The sequence below is a fragment of the Crocuta crocuta genome, unplaced genomic scaffold, assembly GCF_008692635.1.
Source record: "Crocuta crocuta isolate KB4526 unplaced genomic scaffold, BGI_CrCroc_1.0 scaffold2257, whole genome shotgun sequence".
Classification (NCBI taxonomy): Eukaryota; Metazoa; Chordata; class Mammalia; order Carnivora; family Hyaenidae; genus Crocuta; species Crocuta crocuta.
Window position 1 is genome coordinate 13,616 of NW_027527518.1, and position 641 is coordinate 14,256.

Sequence of the window (641 nt, forward strand, 5' to 3'; positions counted from 1 at the left end):
CAGGTATTTTGTAACATTTTATTTAAAGGGAGACACACTTTAAGGAAAACTATATGGGGAGTGGATGTTCAGCCATTGAGATTTTTAAAAATATATTTAAAAATTTTTAATTGTGAAATATTTCAGAACTACTGAAAAGCAAGTATCACCCAGATTTAACGGATCTTAATCTTTTATTACATATTTGCTTCATAACTTTTTTGTTTGTTTAAAGAAGGAAAATCTCACAGATCCATTTAAAGAGTGTCCCCCATCACATTCCTGCCTTGTCTTTGCTGCAAGTAACGATTGTCCTGATATATTTGTACCAAAACTAGTTTCAGGTATAGCTTTTTGTGTTTTAACTTTATGTAAATGGTATCCTGTGTGTGTTATTTCATGGATTTTGTTCACTTAACACTGTGTTTTTGAGGTTTATCCATTTTGTACATGGATCTAGTTCAGCAGTTCTCACAGTGTGTTCTAGGAGTTCCCAGGGGTCCCTAAGCTTGTTCTGGCTGCATTCTTGTGTGTGCCTTGCAAGTGCAGTGCAGAGGCTGCACGACACATGATGTCATGGTAGGTGGACCACAGAAGCAGTTATGGGAACCCAGCTGTCCTCTATTAAGCCTGTTTTAAAGAGATTTGCAGAAATGTAATGC

General features: G+C 36.5%; 1 protein-coding gene across 1 annotated transcript in view; it reads left to right on the plus strand.

Moving 5' to 3' along the window:
* LOC144231556 (zinc finger X-chromosomal protein-like) overlaps positions 1-641 on the plus strand; it is a 42,261-nt gene that overhangs the window by 693 nt on the left and 40,927 nt on the right. The gene's annotated exons all lie outside the window — the stretch shown is intronic.